We start from the raw sequence: 16,241 nt of genomic DNA, 5'->3' as shown, positions 1-16,241 counted from the left end.
TCTAATCAAAATTCATGTTACAACTTCACCATTAACATGATAAAATCTTCCCAAGTTCTGAATCAAAAATGTTGAATGACTTTTTTTATGCGGTAGTTTTAAAGGTACATCATAAACAGATCGTTGCAATCTTTAAAAAAGATCAAATAAATGTACTTTTTTATTTTAAGATAACTGGACACTAGCATCTCAATTCAAATACAGCATTAGCCCTATTTTTCCTTGAAAGCATTAAGAGATATATAAAAAGTAGAGAAAGTATGCCTAAATCTATTTTAAAAATGAATTAATTAGACTTTTCTTTTCCTAAGGAAACAGGCCATACTCTTTTTCCAGGTGAAACTGGTAAGTTATCATTATTGTATGACTTAATTAGCAATATTGCAGAAATGTATCATTAATACATTATGTTTATAAATATCAGATGTTACACCCCAGAACTATTTTTTTTAAAACGTTTCCATTAGATTTGAAATAATTACTTAGGTAGAAATGAGTATTGCAAAAACAACAATTATATGCATGTCTCCTGAGAACCAAATGCCTCTGAATTCAATGATACTTTTGTAGGTTGACACAAATGTAATGTAAATGTGTGTGTGTGTGTATATATGTATGTATTTATGTATATATGTGTATGTATGTATGTATGTATGTATGTATGTATGTATGTATATATGTATATATGTATATATGTATATATGTATATATGTATATATGTATATATGTATATATGTATATATGTATATATGTATATATGTATATATGTATTTCCAAGGAAGTTGATTATTAAAAAATATATTTAAAGACTGGATGTAGTTGTACTGCATCCACTTCATTTGCTGATTTTAAAATATATTCATTTATCATCTATGAAAATGAATTTATACATTTATCATTTATATGTTTCTCATCTGGCATTCTAAATGAAGTGTATCAATAAAAGAAGCACTATTTTCCTAAAATTTGATTCACATAATGATAATTTTAAGCCCTATGCTTTTAAAAATCACAGATATTTACGTTGAAGTAAATGTTGCCAAACATAGACAAAGAAATAAAGAATTCTCTTAAGACTCCTTCCTTATGCTCTTTTTACTCCAGAAATATGAAAACCTAAACTAAACATTACTTCCATCAGTGCACCATTTTCAGGATAAAGTCCTGACAAAAAAAATCTTGAAATGCATACTGATTTAGCTTTATACTGAACAGTTTAATTCACAGTCCTATAGCAAGATAAATATAGTCATAAAAAGGGCAAAAAAAAAAAAGACAGTAAAGGATTGCCACCAAAGTCATATAAAATGATAATTTGGGACAAAAGGCATTTCAGCAGGCAGTCTGTTGTGACACAGATGAGTATCCACATAATATACTACAACCATAATTTTGGTGTAATAATCCTCTCATGAAAGTTATGTGCATCAATCTGCTTAAAGGATTGATTCAAATTGTTAACTCAGTTGTACCATTTTAAGGACAAAGACATAGCATTAAAAAAAGGTCAAGGTTACAACCTATATTTCTGGCTTCCAGCCAGGTGTATTATTTCCACCCACATCTTCCTTCAGACCTTTTTGCTATAAGCCCTGTTTCTTTGCACTTATTCATATAAACACTTGATAACACAAAAGAAAATTATGGAGTGAGAAGAGCACAGTAGCTCAAAAATTATCAGTTTTATATTATTTATGAAATTATTAGTTAATGCTATAATGTAAGTGGGTGGAAGAACAATCATGTCAGAAGCCTCTTTGAAGTAAATGTACTAAATATACTTGGTTTTATAAGTTTAAGTACACTACATATAACTGAATTTTATGAGTCAGCTCCCGGCAAAACCAGCTGTTTTACATTTCTCTTCACCACTAATTCATGAAAATGGATTTTCAAGTTATTTTCCAACTTCAGGATACTCTTTATCTACAACCTATTATTAACTTATTTCCAAGGAATGAAGAGCAATATCTTAATCTTACAACAAGTCCATGAATTGATTCAGGCTTGCATAATGATAGTATTCAAACATCATACTAAACAGTGTTTCTCAACCTTGGCAACTTGAAGATGTCCGGACTTCAACTCCCAGAATTCCCCAGCCAGCATTCGCTGGCTGGGGCATTCTGGGAGTTGAAGTCCGGACATCTTCAAGTTGCCAAGGTTGAGAAACACTGTACTAAAACATATTATTAGTTCACTAGATTCAACTACTTAAATCCAACCAGTAGAGAATGCAAATCATCGCTTATTGTTTAGCACAAGACTGCCCAGAGGAACGAATACCATTTTATCTTATGAGAGATTGTATATAGGTAACCTTTGTTCAACAGCTACAATTTGAACCAGCAATTTCATCACTAAGCAACAGTTGTTAAGCAAGACATCACATGACTGGAATGGATTTATTACCTCACTTCTGCCACAGTGTGGATCAAGTCAAGCAGTCATAAAGCAAGCCATCACATGATTGTGATATAATTATTACTACCAGGTTCTCCACTGACTTTGCTTTCTAGAATCTAGCTGTGAAGCACGCAAAGGATAACTATGTGGCTGGGAGGTGCTGTAAGTCATAGGTTCCTGCACACAAACCACAATCATGTGATTGTAGGTATGCTGTGATGGTTAAAAATGTAAGAACCAGTTGTAAGGTTACTTTTTCAGTGCTGCTGTAACTTTGAATGTCTGCTAAACAGATCAGTTGTTATGTAAGGATTACCTGTACAACCAGGGTACTGTTTTTGTGACAAGGTGCTAGCGGCCTGCACGTTGAATCGGGCTGTCAAGATGAGCTGTGTATTCTTCTGATGTACCAGTCACCCTGCAGCCCAATTTGATCACTCTTCACACTGCTTAATCTGGCTGTCAAGTTGATAAATCCCTCAGGCTTTATAGCAATTTCAGTTATTTCAAGCTCCGTGCCTGTTCTGGTCCCAAGGTTGCTGAAGTCTGGTTAACCAGGCTAAAACCGAACCCAAGCAAGATGGAAGTACAGTTTCTTCATTGCAGCTTTCTACCAGTTTGTGTTGTCTTCTGATGGGAGAAAAGCTAGAGCCGAGGTGGCGCAGTGGTTAGGGTGCAGTACTGCAGGCCACTTTAGCTGACTGTGATCTGCAGCTCAGCGGTTCAAATCTCACCGGCTCAAAGTCGACTCAGCTTTCCATCCTTCCGAGGTGGGTGAAATGAGGACCCGGACTGTGGGGGCAAGTTGCTGACTCAATTTGCTAAAAATTTGTAAACCACTTAGAGAGGGCTGAAAGCCCTATGAAGCGGTATATAAGTCTAATAAATAATAGATGGGCAGGTAGAGGCTATAACCAGACTGGGCTTTGACAAGTTTTTGTAGGACACAAGTAGTGGTCCTTTCTGGAGTAACAGGATCATGATACAGTAACCCATACTTTAACTACCATTCTGACTGCTCACTCCACCTGGAAAAAAACATCTGGTTCAACATCTATCTTGCAAGCTTTGCATTGTTGCCAGTAGGTTTCTGGGTGCAATTCAAAGTATTAGTTTTGAGGAATGAAGTCTTACATAGCTTGGTATCCAACTGTTTTTCCATCATGGCACCTACATTATGGGGCAGACTCCCAATAGAGATCAGCCTGCCCCCTTCACTGATGGCGTCAGGTTAGCTTTTAAAGACCGGGATGTTTCCAGCAACCTTTTACAGAATGATTGTCATTATTACTACTTTCTGTGATGAGGTATTATCACTATTACCATTATTGTATTATTTTTTTGTTATTTTATGATATTCTAAATGTTTTTAATTTGTAAACTTGTGGTGAAGATTTGGCAGCATGCATATGTCATACATAAATAAATAAAACAAAGTTAGCTACACCTATGTGTGAATCACCCTTTAAGAGGATTTAAAGATAGATATCTGGGTTTCTCTTCAGCAGAGAGAGGCGGACACGGGAAGTTTCTGGTTCAGCCAGGAATGGAGCAAGAGAAGCAGGCCCAATGCACTGGCTGCAGAGTCTTCCAATGGCTAGAGGCTGGGAGACGCCCTGCTTTCAAGGCTGCCACATTTTGGGTACCCAATGCAATTACAGTATAGAATTACAAATCTAAGTGAAGTGCTAGGTGGGGAGGAGTCAGAGAAGAAAAATACAGTCAATCAGAATAGAGCTGGAAGGGATCTTGGAAGTCTTCTAATCCAACCCCCTGCTGAAGCAGGAGACCCTATACAACTTCAGACAAGTGGCTATCCAGTCTCTTCTTTAAAATCTCCAGTGATGAAGCACCTACAACTTCTGAAGGAATGACATTCCATTGGTTAATTGTTCTCACTGTTGGGAAGTTTCTCCTTAATTCCAGGTTGCTTTTCTCCTTGATTAGTTTCCATCCATTGTTTGTTTTGCTTTCTGGTGCTTTGGAAAATAAGTTGACTCCCTCTTCTTTGTGGAAACCCTTCAAATACTGGAACACTGCAATCATGTCACCCTCTAGTCCTTTATTTCCTCTAGACTAGCCAAACTCAAATCATACAACCATTGTTCTAGTTGTTCTTCTCGACACTTTTTCCAAAGTCTCAACATTTTTTTGTAATGTGGTGACCAAAACAGGATGCAGCATTCCAGATGTGGTCTTACTAAGGTTTTATAAAGTGGTACTAATCCTTCATGTGATTTTAATTCTGTGCCTGTTTATATAACCAAGGATTGTATTAGCTTTTTTGACTGCTGCCACACACTGCTAACTCATATTAAGTGATCATATCATTTTTCATCATATTTAAATGATACAGCTGAAGGAAAAGGAGATACAATAAACAAACAAAAGAAGAAACTGAATTATTTTGTAACTGAAGTGTTCAAGAGAAATTTCATTGATTTACTATATTTTTCAGAGTATAAGACGCACCCCAAAGTGGGTGGAAATGCCTGTGTGTCTTATACAGTGAATATTGGGGGAGGGGTGTGCGGCACCAATCAATTGTTCTCGAATAGGCTGCGGCGGCACCGAAAAAGCCAGGGCGGTGAGTAGGCAGCAGCGGCAAATGGGCTGCAGCAAACGGACCATATGAATACCAGATGGATGCTGGGAGACAAAGGCAGATTATTTTTCTTCTTCTTTTCCTCCCCAAAAGCTAGGTGCATCTTATAGTCCGGAGCATCCTATACTCCGAAAAATACTGTATTTAAACAGAAACATCTATTTCCTATAATACTTCTTTATATAATAGAATTGTCAATTTAAATTCTAAATGTTCATAAACTATTAATCCCCAGTAAATGACACAATATGACAACCCAAGATACTATGATACTAGGAAAAAATATGAAACAATCTCAATATGAAAATATGAAATTATCAGGGTAATGGCAGCCACATTTTAAAGTAGCTCTGATATAATATTACACCATTTTTGACCAAACAAAACATTTAGTCATAGCTTGACCAGAAACCACTTTGTCAAGTTTCACTGCCAATAACAAGTTTTATATAGTATCACTATCTAACCATATCCAAAAGATTCTCTAATTCAGCCATCATCTCTCCCCACCCAATTACTCTGAGCAATTACTCATCTGTTTAACTGCATCATACCTTCATGTCTTTTTATCTTAATCAATGCAATTTCTCTCTCTCTAATTTTGTCAGAAAATCTTTCAACCTTCAGTTTTTCTGAATCGTAGCTGTTCATCTTCTCACCTAAAAGCAGAAGACAATATCCCATATTTATTTTATGCCTATAGGACTTCAACCCCCCAAAAATCTCAATACTATCTTCATAAAATTTCAAAAAAACCTTCAGTCCAATTTTTCAAAGCCTGTTATTAAATCATTTAATTGAGTTTCATTCATTTGATTTTACTAGTTTGTTGCATCAAGAATACTTTTCATATTGATCAGTTTTCCAAGTAAACTGAAAATAACAAAATAACACAAACACAATTTATATGCTTCTAAAATCTACACTCAGGAACTAACTTATGAGCTTATTTTAGGCAGACCGTAGACCTAAGTCTTTAAAAACACTAAAAATCTGGCCAACAGTTCTGTTCCTGCAGGCCCCAACATGAACTCCTGCCTTCACTGTACTTGCCCCACTGCATGCAACAGGCAATATTAGAGCTGTTATATTAATTATATTGTTTACATTATTAGTTATAAAAGCACAATATCAGATTCAGTTTTCCAAGATTATAATGAACATAGAGGAACTGCCCTTTGTAAACATGCTTACATTTTTGCTATTAATTATATGGTCTGTAAATAACACCTAGGTCAACAGACTTGTCTATATAAAAATAAAACATTTTGACAATTGGCAAAAATAAATTACATATATATGCCCGCTAAATATTTAGAAATTGAATGAGCCTACTTACTGTGTTTGTGGCAATTTCCAAAGACATCAGGAATCTGGTAACAAAACAGGCTTGAGGTCTGACTCAACTTTTCAAGTCCTGCGAATATAAATTAGAACTTGAAATTTTCTATTGGGAGTTTATCATAGATTCTTTAGAAAGACATTTACTTCAGACAATTCAAAATGAAATAATGAAAATAGGAATATGTTCCACAATACACTGACTGATACATTAGTACAGGTAGCCCTTGATTTGTAAAGGTAAAGGTTCCCCTCGCACATATGTGCTAGTTGTTCCCGACTCTAGGGGACGGTGCTCATCTCCGTTTCAAAGCCAAAGAGCCAGCACTGTCCCTGGTCATGTGGCCGGCATTACTAAACGCACAGAATGCTGTTACCTTCCCACCAAAGGTGGTCCCTATTTTTCTGCTTCCATTTTACGTGCTTTCGAACTGCTTCGTTGGCAAAAGCTGGGACAAGTAACAGGAGCTCACTCTGTTATGTGGTGCTAGGGATTCGAACTGCCAAACTGCCGACATTTCTGATTGACAAGCTCAATGTGTTAGTCACCAAGCCACGTTTTTTGTAGCCTTAACAAATGTACACTTTAAAAAAAAAAACTATTTACAACCCTTTGTTACAACTGCCCTACCATATTTCACAGCCACGTGACTGTACTACAGGCACTTGGCAACCAGCTTGTATTTACAACCAGTTGTATATAACCCGCAGTCACATAACCACGATGTGTGATTTGTTTTGCTATTTTCCAGCAGAAAAAGCCCACTGGATATGCTGCATTTGCTCAATGACCAAGGGATTCTCTTACAATGCAGTGACTCACTTTATGATTACCCTTAAAAAATGATTGTAATTGTAAAATCACGTCGTCATGTGGTGCCTCAATTTAAAACCACAATGACTTTGCTTCATTGTGGTTGTAAGTTAAAGATTTAACATTTAATAGTGGAAAAGCAAAGAGAACTAGATATCACAAACTGAATTTATTCTGCTGGAGGTACAAAACTTGAATTAGAGGAGGAAGAATGAAAATCAGTAGAGAAATCTGACAATTTATTTTAAGATTACATTTATTCAATAGGTTGCTCATTTACCCTAAGTCAACGATTGCGAACCTTTTTTGGCTCGCGTGCCATAAGGGGGGAGCGCAGAGGGTCGGGCACGGGCATGCCACACCCATAATGCAATGTGCGTCAGCCCCCCAGTGCACATGCGCGCATGAGAGACGTTCCTATTTTTTGCATGCTTTTTTCATCCTCCTCAGGCTCCAGAGGCTTTATAGGAGCCTGGGGAGGGTGAAAACAGCCTCCCCCGCCCCCGGAGGCCTCCGGAGGTTTCAGGGACCTTCAGGAGGCTTCCCTGAAGCCTCCAGAGGGCTTAAACCAACTCTACGAGCAAGGCCATAGAAACTCTGAAAGTTCTGAAACTCCCAGTTTCCCCATAGGACCAGTTTTTTGCGCTCCAGAGGCTCTTTCCACTCTCCCCAGGCTCGTATAAAGCCTCTGGAGCCTGGGGAGGGCAAAAAATGGCTTTAAAAAAGGCTGAGCTCAGCTGGCCAGTGTGCACATGCATGCCCTGACAAATGGCTCCATGTGCCACCCGTGGCACGCGTGACATAGGTTCGCCATCCCGGCCCTAGGTCATAAGACAAATGGTCTTAAAAGTGGACATTTAAAGCAGGATTCCCCCATCTTTTGGAGTTAGTATACAAAAAAACCCTGAAAACATGATAAAGCATTCATAGCAAATGGTTACTATTATGGGCAATTTTAATATTAAAAAACCAACTCATTTGGGTCAGCGTCAACTGGTACAGCTGAATCCCACCATTTTCTCAAATCAGAAATAGTCCCCTCCTAACTCATTACTGCATTTTGTTTTCTGTGCAAACAGACATAATACACTGCTTCATAGTACTCTCTAATCAGTAAGTAATCTTTATTACGGTCAAAGACCAGCAATACACATTAGTTTTTACAATATGTTAAAAGTACTGACATTAAGATATAATTAAAAAGTATTGACGTTAAAAGTGGGAAATAACATACATGTTCTCAGATTGTTCGGGTCACTCCCTGGTTTACCTGGGTGCAACGCTGTTAAGTATAGGAGTAAATACAATGGTCCAAAAATTGTTAGAGATATGTCCAGATAATTGGTACCAGATGACAACTATACTTCTGTAGCCAATTTTTTTCTTATGGAGCTTTGCCACTGCATACGTGGTAACCGGGTTAGTGTCCTGAAGGAGAAAGCCTAGATAAAAATTGTCTGCCCTCCCTGGCAATCTCTCTAACATGGGGAGAATATGTGCAGACCTACAAGCTCTGTATAGCTCGCAGTGTAATAGAACATGTGAATTATCTTCCACTTCTCCTTTACCACATATACAAACCCCTTCTGCAATAGGTGTTCTCTTATACCTGCCCTGGAGGAGTGCTGAAGGAAGAATGTTAAATCTGGCTCTGAAGAAAGCTATTCTTTGTTTTGGGAAGATCAGGTCATTTAGTTATCTTGCCAATTCCCACATACCCTGTTTGATTTTGTCCCTACTGTGGAGAAGCAACCTATTTAGTTCTTCTTGGAACTCCATGTCCTTCATTCTATTAATTACTACTTGCTTTGCTTGATCAAAGCCTAGGGAAATTAAGAATAACGGTGAGAGCCCATAAAAGCCCAGCTTATGATCAATTGCCTGTTTCCAGGGGGAGGGGAAATTGTCAGTCAACAGTGGGGACAGTCCCTCTGGGAAGAAATGCATTTTAAGCCAATGAATGATCATCATCTTCCAGGCTCTTACCTGAATTTGAGGCATGCCTGTCTCAATTCTTAACTGGGCATTTGGAGTTCCATTGGGTGCAGCTAAGATGGCTCGCAGGAATTTGGTTTGTATGGTTTCTAGTAAGTCTTTCTTTGCAAGGATTCCTGTTTGTGCCCCATATAGAATTTGTGCCAATGTTTTGGCCTCAAAGAGTTTTAAGGCAGCAGGTACAATCTGACCTCCACCTGTATAAAAGAAATGTTTAATTGCATTTGAGGACCTATTGGCTACTTGCAATGTGTGATCCAGGCGTGCCTTCCATGTTCCTTGCGAGTGGAAAACCACCCCAAGGTATCTGAATGTTCTAACCTGTTCCAAACTATGTCCTTCTATGTCCAGGAATATTGGCTTGGTCTTTTAGCAGAAACTAAAAATTTTGATTTAACAAAGTTAAGGACCAGCTTGTTTTGCCTGCAATAGCCGAGTGAATTAGAATTAGAATTAGAATTGATTTTATTTGTAGGCCGCCCTTTTCCCTGAGGGGACTCAGGGCGGCTCACAGAAACCAGGGAGAGGGGAATACAAAACAATACAATACTAAAACAACAACACATAATAAAATAATACACAACATGCATACAACATTCGGGCGGGGCAATGGTCCTTATCCCCAGGCCTGACGGGCGAGCCAGTTCTTCAAGGCTATGCGGAAGGCCTGGACGGTGGAGAGGGTGCGGATCTCTACGGGGAGCTCGTTCCAAAGGGTCGGGGCCGCTACTGAGAAGGCCCTCCTCCTTGTGGTTGCCAGCCGGCATTGGCTGGCCGATGGGATGCGGAGGAGGCCTAACCTATGGGATCTTATAGGCCGTAGGGAGGTAATTGGCAGAAGGCGGTCTCTCAAGTATCCAGATCCACTGCCATGTAGGGCTTTATGGGTGGTCAATAGCACCTTGAAGCGCATCCGGAGATCGACAGGTAGCCAACGCAGCTCGCGGAGGATAGGTGTAATGCGGGTGAATCGAGGTGCACCCGCGATCACTCGCGCGGCTGCGTTTTGTACTAGCTGAAGTCGCCGGATGCTCTTCAAGGGCAGCCCCATGTAGAGCACATTGCAGTATTCCAGCCTAGAAATCACGAGGGCCCGAGTGACAGTTGTGAGCGCCTCCCGGTTCAGGTAGGGTCGCAACTGGCGCACCAGGCGTACCTGGGCGAATGCCCCCCTGGTCACAGCCGCTATATGATGGTCGAATGACAGCTGTGGATCCAGGAGGACTCCCAGGTTGCGAACCCTCTCTGAGGGGTGTAGAATTTGACCCCCCAGCCTGAGTGTTGGATTAATGGCCGAATTTTTGGGAGGAAAACACAACAGCCACTCGGTCTTTTCTGGGTTGAGCACAAGCTTGTTAATCCTCATCCAGTCCATGACGGCTTCGAGCCCCCGGTCCATAGAGTGTTGCCCTAATTGCTCTCTTCAGACCTACAGGTGTTTGTGAAATGATAGCGGCATCATCAGCATATAAGAGAATTGGCACTTTGCGTTGTGCTAGGTTAGGAGGATGGAAATCAGGGTTCTGTAGGAGATCAATCAGGGGATTAATATAGAACTTAAAGAGGGAGGGGGACAGGATGCAACCCTGCCGTACCCCTTTTTGTACCCTTACTGAGCCAGTTAAACTCCCTTGGGGATTGCACCTCACTTTCAAGGTGGAATTGGCATACAATTTTTGTATGAGGAAGAGGAGGCGTTTATCGATCGTGGTGCATTTTAATTTTTCCCAGAGAGTGATCCTGGATATTGAATCAAAGGCCTGCTTAAAAACAAGAAAGGCCACAAAAAGAGAGGATTTTTTTTTATATGTGTATTTTTGTACTAAATGGTGGAGTACCAAGATATGATCCACTGTAGATCCTCCTTCTCTAAAACCAGCTTGTTCGTCTTTGTTCGTCTATAAAATAAAACCTGGAGGCACTACTGCAAACACTCTCCAGCTGCACCGGCTGCAGCTCCGCCCGCCCTCCTCTAATCAGTTTAATATTGCATATTGTCCCTAATAATCTGGATCCTCATTTTACGTCTCAGAAGGATGGAAGGCTGAGTCAACCTTGAGCAGGTAAGAATCGAACTGCTGGCAGTCAGCAGAATTAGGCTACAATACTGCATTCTAACCACTGTACCATCACAGCTCATAATTCAAAATAAAACTCAGAAGATTTATTTGAAGAATATTTTTCTCCAGCATACATTGGCTTTCCTTTTTGAAATTAAAAGAATATTTAAAATAAAAATTAGAACCAGAGACTTTTTTTTTCATATGAAATACTGCCATCCACAGGGGTCATGTAACAGATTTAAGCTTTTAAACAAGTCCCTGTAATATATCATTACTTCTGGGGCTTTTCAGAGACTGGCCAACACATTTCAAGATTGGCTCTGAAGCCGTAGATATAACCAGACTTACCCCAAACCAATATGGATGGATATGGCCTATTCTGATATGGTCATGATTCTGACTGGACATTGATGATCTAATTACAAGACTCACTGTATTTGTGGACAGATCTGAATCCCTCTTCCCCCTCCCTCCATTTCAATGCAAGACATATTACTGGATATTGATGAAATGTTTTTTTTTAATTTCTCTCCCACTTAGTGTGGCTACTGTGGTGATGCCATTTGCAATATGGATAAGCTCTATAATAGTAAACCAGGATTAAACTTTGCAGAGGATTTTAACTCAGAACAGAGTAGGCTAGAGTTGTAACATTACTGAAAATGTTGGAAGGAGAGGTCCAGGAAAAAATGGAAAAAGATGCAATATTTCTTTTTACATCAACTTTACTGGATTTCATCATTTTTTTTCTTTAAAAAATCATTTTTTTTCACATCTCTGGGTTAGACTTCTCTAATCTATTTTGAGCAAAAATAATTGTCCTAATCGGTTCTAAACTGTACTGGATTTGAACTTTTGCTCTTAATTAAAGCATAGTTCTTATAGGTTTCAATTATTGTTACCACATCCAAGCAACTATTTCTGTAAGTCATGTTCAGACACAATAAATGACTTTGCAGTAATGATGTTCACCTGATAGTTTTTCAATGCTACATGCAGAACATGGATTTTAATGGGGACTTGTACCCCAATCTTAAGGATAACCCAGTGTGTTTTACACAGAAGTAGCACTTGTACTGGTTAACAGCTAAGCCTGCATCTGTTGCAGTGTTGCAAATAGAACAATCTCAAAATAGAACATGGATGTTTTAATCAGGAACAATATTCAGTAGCCAGTTCTATGGGACTCAGTATGTAACTGAATTGTTTTCAGACTATAAGCTTCTAAAGCAGTGGTTCTCAACTTTCCCAATGCCATGACCCTTTAATACAGTTCCACATGTGGTGGTGACCCCCAACCATCAAATTGGTGTCTCGGTTCCTAAGACCATCGAAAATATGTGTTTTCCGATGGTCTTAGGCGACCCCTGTGAAAGGGTCATTCGACCCCCAAAGGGGTCCCGAACCACAGGTTGAGAACCGCTGTTCTAAAGGAAGAAAAGGGGAGCATTAATACCAGTGGTGGCTTTTGAAATAAGTTATACTGTGCCAGGAAGACTTCATTATGCAGGAAACTTCTTTTTTTGATAAAGTATCAACTCCAAACATAGTTCAAGCTGAGGGCCTCCACAGATATTAAACACAATAGTAGAGTCTGTCTCTTAAACACGCCAAATTCCCATATGATTCCCCCATGCACCCCAAGACTGATTTGTTTGATGGTATGTACCATAGCATCACCAAATTCAGGCTCTTATTCTTTAGGTACAGAAAGTATGAACATAAATATTTTATGTAAAATTAACGATCTCATAGTATTTTCATAGAAGCAAACAATGCCAAATACAGAAGTCAGAAGTCAAGGATAAATCAACTAGCTATGGAGTAAATGTCATCAACCGAGATTATAGATCTTTCTACTTTTTCTAAATATTCTATTCCATACCCAAGGCCTAAATTGTAGACTAAAATGCAGGTTATAGTAATTTATTATATAAAAAATCCTCTCAAAACTAAATTTGATATACTTCATTCTTTATTCCACCCTTAATCTTGTAGTTCCAAGAGGTATGCCAGGACAATCCACTGAGTTAGGTTGCATCAACGTAAAAAATAAAAGTTCTACGATTTTAGAAAAATTGGAGGAATGCAAATTGTTGAATAATTCTTGCCCAGAAATACTGTTGTTTTTTTAATGGTTCTATAATAAAATTCCAAATTCTCCTATTTCTATACTTGGGCAACTACTACTACAGTCTTCTGCCAGTTGCAAATGTGTCCTTGTTCATTCTCCTCCCCTTTCTATAAATCAGTAAAGAAGAAACACATATATTTGATTTTTATTACTTGAGAAAAGCCTTTCTACCCATTTCATTTTTTAAAAATCAACAACTTCAACCTCTAATATCAGTCTGTAAAATTAAAAAAGAGGAATGATCTTCACCAGAGTAACAGACTTTGATGTTATTCTGCTTTTTGACAGAAATATTTTTATTAAGTAATTTTCTCCATGAAGCACTGCTTCTACACATCAGAGGTCACAATCTACAGAAAATTTTCATCAGATTGTAACCAAGTGTTACCGTGCAAATCAGATACTAAGGCCTAATGCCACAGAGGGGAGAGAAATTCATAAGTTTTCAAGATTTCCTGCACTGTTTCAAACATATACACTTAATACCAATGAATCCACAGCTATTATTTGATACAAGAAGATGGGTATGGAGAACAGAAAGAAATTTAAATTAATAAAAAAAGATGCCACTGAAATCATCTGTTTTAAATTATAATCCCTCTTCCTGACAGTGGATCAATAAAAAAAGATTATGCCCAATTCAAACTGGAAAAATACATTTAGCTCAAAAAAATAAGATCACCATGGTGATGAAAGAACATGGCAAGTATCCCTAGGAATTATCTATCTCCATTTTTTATCAAAGGGCAGGAAAGGGAGAAAGAAATCAATGCTGTTGTAATACTACAAACAGTAATAGTACAACAAAAGAGTATCTACATTGTCACAATTTCTTTATGTGCAAATAACTGTGATCAATGATTTGCAGTAAAGACACTGAAAAAAATGTTACCTGGTTTAGTTATTTGCTATGGAAAGGATCCAGACTTTTTTTTTTTAAAGTAAACTCCTCCTACTTTCTATTTCCCAAACAATGGTTTGGAAAAGCTTTTCAGAAAATCTTTAGATTATGGAGATTCTATCAGCTGGCCACCTTTCTCTAGGTAGAAGCAAAATTGTATCAAACAATGGACCAACCCAGGACTGTGGAATCCATAATTTTGGCCATACTTTAGCTACCATATATTTGAAATGGCAAGGTGACAATGTTACTACAGTGATTCTAAAAGGTCAGGATGAAGTGTTCAAGTGTGCAGTCATCTCCAAGATGCAGGCTTTTTATCACTCAAAGAAAAAAAAATCAACAGTTTTCTTCCTTCTCGGAGTCATAAGCTCTTTGTTTCAGGTTTTTTTTTTTTTTAAATGCTTAAAGTCTATGAAACATTATTGTGGAAATAACACAGAAAGTGGCCAAAACTACGGAAATGATATTGCTTTGGAATAGAAAGATGCCCAGAGAGAGAGAGATTGAGATTGGTGCCTTCAACCACTCACTCTCTTTGCTCAGGGCTGGGATTGCAAAATGTCAACAACACAAAGGGAAAAGGGAGAAGGAACAGAAGAAAGCGGCAGCACTGACTCTTCCCTACCAGCGGCTGTGTGCGTGTACGTTACTCCACGTTATAAAGCTGTATAAAAAACCCATCCAATAGGCAAATAAGGAAATAACCTGTTGCTCTGGCCTTTAATGCAATTCTTGCATTAAGGCAGAGCCCTCCTCCCGCCCCCAAAAGACGGGGCTCAAGCCACGTTGAAGGAAAGAGCCTCCGCCACAATTTTTTCTTTAAAAAAAACCCATGCAGTGGCAGAAATGTCAGTTGGAGGAAAGGGGAAGAATGGCTGGAGGGGGAAGGGATTTTATGAATTACCTCGCACACACACACACACACTCTCTCTCGCTCTCTCTCTCACACACACACACATTCTCCCTCTCTCCCACGCACAGAGAGATTCAGGTAAAGATGCGTCGGCAGCCTGTTCCCCTCATTCCCAGGAGACTCCCACCCAGCACGGTTTTTACCTCCGCTGCCTCAGGAGGGAGCAGCCAGCCAGCCCCGACGAAGCCACCCAAAGCGGCGGGAAACAAAGCCCGCTCAGGCCGCAAGGCCGGGCCTGCTCTGCTCTTGCTTCTCCCTCTCCCTCTCTCTCTCCGTCTGCTGCAGTTCCCGGGAAGCGCCTGGCCGAGCAAAGCACAACTCACCTGGGCCGAGCGCGGCCGTTTTGCGCTTGCCAGCCCAGCGAGGGGGCCGGCCCGCGGCGCCGTTTTGCTGGAGCGGGAAAGGCGGGACCAAAGCCCGGCCGCGAGCGAGGGAGCGCGCGGCGAGGAGCGACGCCGGGCTGCTTCCTCCTCCGCCGCTGCCGCCTTCGCTACCCAGCAGACAAAAGCGAGGGCCGGCCGGCGGGGGCTGCTTTCGCCGCGGCTGTCAGTCCCGGCGAAGGCCGCGCGTTGCTTAGCCGCCTAGCCCTTTTGGAGAGCGCGGCGCGTTTGCGGGAAGGAAGCCCACCCTGGGTCAGAGAAGGCGACGACATGCATCCCTCCCTGACACTAACACGCGCAACGTGTGCACATTCCCTCTCTCTCTCTATTTCTCTTGGCTTGCAGCTGCAGCTGCTCTCAGGCAGGGTCAGCCCAGAGCCTGCAATGACAAGCCCCACCCTGAAGTTGGAACAATGCACCAGCCTTGCGCGGCTCCCTCTTCCTCGGGCTCGTCCTCCCCTGGAGAAAATGGGATCGCGCACGTGTGCAACGGCCACGGGGGCTTGGCCCTTGCTCTGGTTCGGGCGAAAGGGACGAAGTGCTTTTCCTTGACTTTTAGTTTCGCCACGGCGGCGAGAGAGATTAAGCCCCGAAGGCTCCCAAGACAACAGAGGCCGAGTTCAGAAAGCGCATTTTAAAAACGATTTTTTGGAGGGTGGGGGGCGAAATCGTACCGCGCACCTCTC

At 40.2% G+C, this 16,241-nt stretch overlaps 1 protein-coding gene across 2 annotated transcripts in view; it reads right to left on the bottom strand.

The window, feature by feature from the left end:
- The window catches only part of SESTD1 (SEC14 and spectrin domain containing 1), a 59,627-nt gene extending 43,682 nt beyond the window's left edge, over positions 1 to 15,945 (bottom strand). The window contains exons 1-3 of one of the 2 annotated variants that reach the window (XM_032217227.1): positions 15,499 to 15,945; positions 6,351 to 6,428; positions 5,566 to 5,670 (exon numbers count right to left, since the gene is read on the bottom strand). The gene's annotated coding sequence lies outside the window, so the exon portion shown is untranslated. The other variant, XM_032217220.1, reaches the window with a different exon arrangement.
- Between the last annotated feature and the right edge of the window lie 296 nt (positions 15,946 to 16,241).

The sequence above is a fragment of the Thamnophis elegans genome, chromosome 1 (assembly GCF_009769535.1).
Source record: "Thamnophis elegans isolate rThaEle1 chromosome 1, rThaEle1.pri, whole genome shotgun sequence".
In the NCBI taxonomy this organism is placed as follows: Eukaryota; Metazoa; Chordata; class Lepidosauria; order Squamata; family Colubridae; genus Thamnophis; species Thamnophis elegans.
Note: the sequence above shows the minus strand (reverse complement) of the source record. Positions and strands in the feature narration are given on the sequence as shown.